Raw genomic sequence first — 8,429 nt, 5'->3', positions numbered from 1 at the left:
TCTCACATTTTGTAAAATAAATTCATTGCCAGCCTGAGACCTTGTGTGCCAAGTTTGAGATGAGAGTGCATTTTATGGCTGCGTTATAAACCCCTGAAAGAAGAGGTTTATAATGTAAATGCTGACACAGGCAGAACTATAACTGAGTGAACGATATTGCTATGATATCTTATTTACCTCCAGCAAGGAGCATATCAGGAAAACTAAATAATGTATTCCTGTTGTTACAGATCATTTCATCAGTAAAACTTATCTCTGATTTTATTTGGTAGGCTACAACTACAAAGTTCATGCATTGACTAAGGAAGAGCAACAATAGCCTGTATCATCCTATGCATCATAAGGGTTACAAACTCACACATGATAAAGTGCTCCCATATATACTTAAAATTTATTAAACACTTTTTTTTAATAGAAAAGGACAATTCAGAAAGAACAGAAAAGCAGAACACTATTCAGTGTATTCAGCAAAACTGCGGCAGCAGCTCATTACAGCCATTGCAGAAGGGACGTATAGGTGCCTGCTGTACGTGACTGAGTACCCAAATATTAGCCAGTACTGTTTCTTTTTCAGATTTGAATAATTTACAGCAGAAACACCAGAAGTACTCTGCTGTAGCATGACATCTGCTTAATTGAACAGGAAAGCATTGCATTGAGCTAGCAAGTTAAAACCAGGACGACATTCACTCATAGGTAATATGCACAAAGCAGTCTGTAAAGGGTGGCCGCTGCCTGCCAGTCTCCGCCGGTAGCTACACGCACAATATGGGTGTTGTGGATGTAACCGGTGCAGGATTTGCTTGGCCGAGTTAGCTCTAGGTTGCTCCTGTACAAGAACCAGCACCTATGCTTTGGCATTTCTCTACTGTCTTCTTTCTGATGTCCATCACTGGGTTTGGAAATCGGGCTTTGGCAAGCTGCAATACAAAATAAACCTGCTAATTCTGAGAAGTGGTTTTTCAGGCACAACTGTCACGTTCGGCCTTGTAGAGTAGACAAATAAGCCTACCCATGCAATGTGTAATGTTTTCTTTTGTCCTTTATAAAACTGAAATGACTGAAATAATATTACAGGAGAAGATTTTGATATCCTCGTTCCAGTGTGCCTTGGCAGTCCCTGCACCGTGAATAGTTTCTGCAGCTCCGATGGAATGCCTCTTGGATGGAAGGTAGCCTTTACGGTGAATTCAGCTGGTCTTCTGCTGCTGCAGGAATTCAGGGGCACACTGTTACACGTTATAGAGGGAAAATTACACAAATACGTCCAATGACAAGTGTATATCGTCGACATTGTATCCAAGAAAAACTATTGCATACATTAAAGAATGTGTCTTTTTGGCACTTGCTGGAAAAAAAAAAAAAAAAAGAAAAAAAAAAAAGAACAGTCAGGACTTTGTGGTCTGGTCTCTTTTTAAATCTTTACATGATGAGACAGAGCAACAGTTTCTGAGCAGTTCTGCAGCACTTCCCTGTATCAGTCCCCTTCCCCGCTCCCCTTGCCAACAATTCTGTACAGCTTGCCGAGCGTTTGCTCGAGTTCAACAGTTACTGATAAATGTTGCACTTTTCCTCTTTGGCCTCTTTTTGCTTAGGGACAGGAATCAAACAATCAAACTGGAAAAGTCAAACTTATTTTCCTTTTAGTAACTTGTTTATTTCTCCACCTACAAAGCAAATGCATTCTTTGCTCTGTAATTTAATGTCTGCCTCTTTTTCCGCCAAGGTTGATTTGGTATTTCCTTTACAAACCTCAATTGTTGGCATTAAGAACTTGGCCACTTCAGCTCGACGGGACTAAAACTTGGCAAACAAATTGTCAGCTAGCAGTTAACTTGTTTTACTAAAATTTCTTTCTTTTTATCAGTAATCCATGACCAGTCTTTATCTCTGTAGTCCCCACCACACTTCTGGGTCCCCTGAAGGTGAATCACTGGAAGTGGTTGGCTTGGAAATGCTTCTGACTGCCCTTACAAACGCTTAAATGAGAGACTGCAGGACTCGAGCTCCATACCAAAATGCAGTCACCATTCTGTCTTGCAGGCAGCCTTTCTTACACTTCTCCATATCAAGGAAAAGTGTCTCTGAAGAAGCTACAAGGTAGGATCCTCAACAAAGCAGGAAGGGCAGAGAAGCAAGAAGGCACACGGTAAGTCTCAGTGCAAAGTCTGGGCTTGGTAATCCTGCACAGAGCTGGAGCTGCAGGTGAGCATCTTGTAGGAGACACAAGTCAGAGGGGCAGCCAGGATGGGAGCAAAGGGGTGGCCATGGGAGACCAGAGTGGGAAGCCCATGCTGCATGGATGCTTGCAGCCCTGCCGACATGGGCAACAGGGCCATGCAGGGGGCTGCAGCCCACTCCTTGGTGCTCTGGCATCAGAAAGGTCTTGGTCCACTGTTCATCTCAAGAAGGTCAATTACTGGCCTGAACGCTCCCTTACCCCAAAGCCCTGGAGCAGGTTGGTCCTTGTTAGAAAGGGAGAAATGCCACAAAGAACAGTTTCCACCTGTCTAACTCACAGGAGGTTGCACCAACTAACTGCTTAAAAAGAGTGGAGTGGGGGAAGGGGGGGAGGAAGCCTGGTTTAACCCCTGGGGTGGGAGCTGGAGCAGCATTTAATCGGCAACTCCTTCAAACCCTCCAGCCAAGCCCTCCTTGCTGCTAATCAAGCCCTCCCAGCAGGATTACGCCTTTTATCTGCCTTTATCTGCTTCATGTTGCAGCAGTGGCAGCAGGCGCTCCACCATGCTGGCTTAGCACCTCCTGCTCCAACTGGGAGCTAGAGCTGGGATTTCAGCAAACATCACCCAAAAACCGTGTGTGGCCTCACCACTGGTGATGGAGCCACGCAACGCAGGAACAGCAGCATTCAGCCCCTTGTCTGCTTGCTCAGGAGCAACACTGGTATCCCAAAGAAGACCAAGTAACTGTAATGCAGAAATATAATTTAATGGGATTTGAACCAGGCTCAAGAAGAAATTTAACAATTTAAATACGATTCTCTTCCCTCGCATTTCTCTCTCCTGTGAAATAGCAGCAAACGTGGTGCAGGAGTGTTAAATGAGATGTGGCTGGGACACAGCTCTTCCAGGGAAATGCTGGTTCCCACCAGGATTATATTTTGCATATATGTGAGGCTGACTTTAGGCAACTGTAGGCAGATCTAAATGCCCGAGTGAAGCAGGATGCACCACTCTCACTGCTGCAGGAGAACTTGTGAGTCAGAAAAGCAGAAAAGCAGACCAGCTTCAGCAAGCACACAGCGTGCCTCAAGCCCTTCAGCTCACAACACAGCCTGAAGCTGAGCAGGGAACACCAGCTCTGCTGAAAGCCTTCCAGAGAGGCTTTCTGAGAGGCTGAAATGGGTGCAGAGGAGTTAACAGAGGCCCCTCCTCGACACAAGCATGATGTACAGGCAAAGCTAAACTTCTAAAATTGGGAAGGTTAAAAATTATTGACAAAGAATATCTGATTTGAGATTACAAAGTTAAATTACATCTAAGAAATGTTTAAGCTTGGTGAATGTGTGTTTAACTTTTTATTACACGTGACCACTGAATCCCTAATACACCAACTAAAGGACCACAGCAATTAAACTGCCTTGCCAATTTTACTGTAAGGACTATTTGGTTTAAGCCACCATCTAACATGAGCATCGAAAACTCTAAAATGTCTGTGGGGAGAGAAATATCGATGTTATCTTTATCTTTAACGCATTTTGATAGTGACTATTCTGTGAAATAATATCCATAACCTATGGCTATCTGGTGAAATAGTTTTCTGATATCAAGGCCATCACTGCACTTTTTTCAGGATGCAACTGCTTCCTATTGAAAGCCACCAGATAAGCCTTCACAAGAGATTTGTGCTCATCTTTTGTCAACCTCTCATGCAAAAATAACTTTGATATTAGGAAGATTTTTGCCTAACAAGCATCTTTATTATATAAAGATTTAGTACCAGGTTTTATCTCTGTATCTGAAGCTTTGGGGACCCTTGCTCCTTGGCTGAAGACACTAGCATGAGTGGGCCATTAATCAGATTGAAATCATAATTCTTATTTTCCTGTAGAATGAATTGAAGGGAAAACACAATTTTGCCTTCCCGCAGCAAGTAGCACTGATACCGCCCCTCAAATATACAATTCATAACTTCATGGAGAGTGTGCCCAAGCCTACTCCCGTGCTGGTGAGAGTCAGTCCTGACCTTCCCTGGCCACCAGCCGACATCCTACACGTGTGTCTCGAGGCGTGGGTGGGCACTCACCCAGCCCTCCTCCCGAGTGGGCACATCACGGTAGCATCCCATCAGCACAGGCAGATCCCTTATTGTGGACAGTCCCTCTGCCAACCAAAGGGCATGGCCAAGAGCAGCACATTTGCCCAGAGCCAGCTGGTAATTAAAATCTGATCCAAGCAAAGAGAAAAAAAAAAAAAAAAAAAAAAAAAAAGGAAAAATAAATGAAGTGTTTGTCAGAGAACCGTGGTTAGAATAGGGTGGAGCTGCTCAAAGAGGCATAGTAAAAGATAATACTTTTTAGTTATGGAAAAGCAAGCGCAAATCCTGTCCTCCCCACCTCTGACCGCCACCACTACCTCGCTGAGGCTGTGCGGTCTGTGGGAGCTGGATTCACTGTGGAGGAACACAGAAATCAGAAGAAGGACTTCCCAACTCTGATCAGTTACGAGACCCCGGGAACTGTAGCAGAGACGACTGACTGCGGGCAAATTCCTGACACAGGTAATTGCAGTTTTTAAGGAAGCCTCTTTTATAACCGCAAATTTTGGAGAGGAAGGAGATACCCAGAGGCCTGTGGTTTAAATTCTGGATAGCACCTCCATTTTTGGTCTGTTAGCAATGACTCCTGGGCTGTGAGCAGCGAAAGGCCACTTGGGTTTACGGTGCACCTTAAGTTCTCTCAGAGTGGCATGGGAAAAACTGTTCAAAGCCTCGTGTGCCAGGACGGATGACATTCTTTTTCTGAATCCAACTGCAGTGTATTCCTTTAGGATAGGTGGCATAGCATCTGACTCATCTGCTGGTAGGGAGTGCTGCTAAGTGACCACAAGTTAAATAAACTTAAATTCCTCAGTCATGACTGAGGGATAATGAGGAAAGTTCCCTCCTGCCCTGCAAGGAGCTCCTGCAGGTGTTGGACATCTGGAACTCCCTCAAGACCTACTCGGAACAGACTGAGTAGATTATTGTGTTTTTGGATAAAACAAGAAATCCAGAGACCTTTACGACGAACAAACGCTATTTGTAAGTGCTAGCTCCAATCATTGTTCCTATGACAAATGCCTTTTCTTTAAGAGTTACAACAAAGTCTTTGGTTCTTCACGAAACATATGTAAGCTGAATAAGTTACCTGGTCAGGACAGTCCACATAAAACACCCAAATAAATTCTCAAGCATGTTAGTCATTTATTTTATCATATGTCAGGAAAACAGAACATATAAAGCCACATAATTCTGTAAAGATAGCTTATGCTGAAATCTAGCAAGGCATGTTATTTTTAGTAGTTGCAGATCATAAGTGGACATTTTACAGAGAAACCTACAAAAGTTAGTTGTGCTTTCTGGTAGTAATTACCTCCCACAAATATGACTCACTTCTGCAGTTTGAATGCAATGGTTTAGTGTCCCAAAATCAACAGTTTTATAAATAAATCTCTGAATCACAGACTGAATGCCTGAAGTGTTTAAATATTTCTTACTGCTCTGGGAAGTAGTTTTCATTTAACTTCACAACGAATTCCCAGCAAGCAGTACTGATACTAAAAGGGAATGAATACAGATCGAGCAGGTAGGCTGCACTATATAAGGCTAGCACGAGCCAAGTTTTCCCACTTTTGGCACTTCTGTTAACGTCAGCCGGGATTGCCCGGTCAGATGTGGAGGGGACGCAGGAGGAATTCATTTTGCAGCTTCTCAGCATCCCCTTCGCAGCAAGTGCATTTGGAGCTGCGGGGCGGCTTGCCAAGGGGACATGGGGGCAGCTCAGAAGAGGAGCCCTCGCCTCAGCCCACCGAGTCGCCACTTTGGCTAGTCGGATTTGATGCTGTAAAAATCACAGGGTGAACTTTAAAGACCGGCGTGAGGGGCACTGAGGGTTCTTCGCCCGCTGCAGCACAGGAGGCCGCGCTGGGCCCTGAGGCGACCCGCAGCGCTCCCGCCGAGGGCCGCGGCCTGCCCCGGGGGGCACAGCGGGATGGCGGCCGGCCGCCTGCCCGCCCCGGGCTCCTGCGGGCCGCCTCTCGCCGCCCTCGGGGCTCGCTGCCCGCCCGGCTCCGGCCGCCGACGCTCGGGGCTTCAGGAGCCGGAGGGCCCGGCCCGAGGCCTGCCGGTGGTGGGGCCGCGCCGCTGCGGCCATGCTGGCAGCCTGGCCCGGGGGTAGCGCTGGGCGGAGCACGGGGGAAAAAAAAAAATGAAATAAAAAGAGCAATCTTACCTGTAGAGCTCTACCCAAAGAGAAATAAGCTCTCCCAGGAAAAAGCATGATTTGTTTCGTTGATGTCTTTGTGGGGATTCTTCTAGTTTAGCTGCATATTGCACTCGGGTTTTCCCCAGTCAGAAAAAAAAAAAAAAAAATCACTCCTGTAGCTGATATTGCCACATAACACAGCTTTCTTGCAAAGATGTGACCTCAATAATACTAATCTGATTGGCTATAGAAGCAGAAATAATTCTACATGTTCACATGTAAAAGTCCTGATTTACACAGTTAAGTTTGCAAAAACACCCAGAAGACAAGAAGTGCAGATACGCTGTTGGAACTTAGAGAACTTCTATCTTCATCTAATTACAAACTGTCAGCTAAAGTCATTGCTGGTGAAAAGTTATACATCGCAAGTGACAGCACAGAACGTGCAGGCTTTTTATTTATAATTAATTAGAGAAAAAAAATGAAAGAAAAGGGAAAAGGCAAGAGAACAGAAGGCTAAGGAAATAGGAGCTAAAAAAAAAAAAAAAGAAAGAAAAAGAGCAGGGACATTTCTGATGTCATCCTCCAGCAATTAATCACAGATTACTAAAAAGTTCAAGCACAGAACCTGCAGCCTTATCTTGGTTTCTAAGTCTCAGTGCGATCTACAGAACAGCCCACTTAGGAGAAAATGCATTCACCTCCTGGCTGACTCATCCTCAGACATTTGCCTTTCTCCTTTATTTATATTTCAGCTACTATACATTTCAGCTACTATGAAACCTCTACTGCTTTGCAAAATAAACCTTTAAGGACTCGTGTATCACTTATTTCTGCTGCATGACGAGAGGGAGACCTGCTGGCCTGGCCCCCTAAAATAACAAATCCTCCACCTGTGATTTTTTATTTTTTATTTTTTTTCATTGGGATCAGAATGGGGAAATTATATTCTCTAAGCTTACTTCCAGAAATTGGAAAGTCTGGTAACTTAGTCAGGCTCGGAGTCATATCCATTTACATTTATTTCATCTAGAGATAGATGCTCCTCTGTTATTATGCAGGCAAAGATTAGAACAAAGCACATCATTACAGATATTAGGAAGCTCCATTTTGGATGACTATGCACTGTGTCATTTAATCAATTACGTGAAAAAAGTACGGTGATTCCCTGTGAGCTGCAGACTCCGTGCATGCTGCCAGCTTCTGCAATGCTTGCTTTCCACAGCCTGTGAGCCCCTGTGCAGTGTGCAGGCATGTGCTATCTAAGATTATCTGAATTGATGCAGCCCTTGAGAAAAAAAAAAAAAAAAGTTTCATGTTTCTCTTAATTCAACTTAGAGTTTGACATTACTATTTTATATAAAACAGCAGTGCCTAGAAGATATTAATGAGGATAAAGTGGCATCATCAGTATTGCATATTTTTTTCAGAAGGAATCAGAAAGAGGGAGTGAAGTAATAAAAATGATCTGGAACTCAAAAGTAGCAAGCGTGAGATTAGGAGCTTCAACCAACAGCAAGAATGAAGAGGAAACAACAGAGGAAGATGATTAACAGAAATGTGCTGATCGATGGCAGGATTACCGTAGCCCACCAGACAGCGTGGTCCTGAAAAGTGACAAACATGATCATAAGTGCAATGAGGTGTTGGCAGAGCAAAGGGGAAATAAAGGCCCTTGTACAGGACGTTGATGACACCTCATCTGAAGTCTTTTAAGTATCTGGGTTGCTGACACTGAGAAAAGACAAAATTAAATTTTCTTAATTGTTAAACTGGGATACGTGCAGAGGAAGGCTGCAAGGTTAAGCAGTTTATTTTGCGTGAGCTACCTTGCAGGACTAAAAACCTGCTAAATAAAGCCAGATAAGATCGATGTCTTTATATCAGAGGGTAAACATTAGAAAAGGAGAAATGTTAGCGACGCTTAAGGAAAAAAAATGGCACAGATATGGAAATACTATAACAATGAAACATGTTTGCAGAACTAAATGGGTCTGGAAACCCA

The 8,429-nt window shown here is 44.0% G+C and overlaps 1 long non-coding RNA gene across 1 annotated transcript; it reads right to left on the bottom strand.

The window, feature by feature from the left end:
* Positions 1-372: 372 nt before the first annotated feature.
* Positions 373-7,150, bottom strand: LOC125184387 (uncharacterized). Its single transcript, XR_007168322.2, has 2 exons — positions 6,452-7,150; positions 373-1,348 (listed from the first exon to the last, which is right to left on the bottom strand). It is a non-coding gene; the product is annotated as an uncharacterized lncRNA (long non-coding RNA).
* Positions 7,151-8,429: the final 1,279 nt, after the last annotated feature.

This window comes from Anser cygnoides, chromosome 2 (assembly GCF_040182565.1).
Source record: "Anser cygnoides isolate HZ-2024a breed goose chromosome 2, Taihu_goose_T2T_genome, whole genome shotgun sequence".
Taxonomy (NCBI): Eukaryota; Metazoa; Chordata; class Aves; order Anseriformes; family Anatidae; genus Anser; species Anser cygnoides.
Note: the sequence above shows the minus strand (reverse complement) of the source record. Positions and strands in the feature narration are given on the sequence as shown.